The sequence below is a fragment of the Eurypyga helias genome, unplaced genomic scaffold (assembly GCF_000690775.1).
Source record: "Eurypyga helias isolate BGI_N326 unplaced genomic scaffold, ASM69077v1 scaffold22269, whole genome shotgun sequence".
Lineage (NCBI taxonomy): Eukaryota > Metazoa > Chordata > Aves > Eurypygiformes > Eurypygidae > Eurypyga > Eurypyga helias.
In genome coordinates, this window is record NW_010273069.1 from 1 (window position 1) to 392 (window position 392).

Genomic DNA, 392 nt, shown 5'->3' on the forward strand with positions numbered 1-392 from the left:
CCGTGGGCCTCGGGGGGGCACGGGCACCCTGCCCCCGGCCTGGGGACACGCAAAGGTGTCGAGGAGGGCACCCAGCCCTTGCACAGCGTGACAGTCGCATCGCCACCGCCCAGCCAGCCTGCGTGTGCCAAACGGGGTGTCACGGGGCAGAGCGCGGAGACCAGCTCCGCTCCTGCCCTCCTGCCCGGCCCAGCGCCCCCCAGGGCACAGACTGACTGGGCTTGGAAAAGGCCTCTCAGAGCATCCTGTCCAAGCAGCAACCCAGCACTGCCGTACCCACTACCCCATGTCCTCCAGCGCCATGTCATAGAATCATAGAATCATGGAATGGTTAGGGTTGGAAGGGACCTTAAAGATCATCTAGTTCCAACCCCCCTGCCATGGGCAGGGAC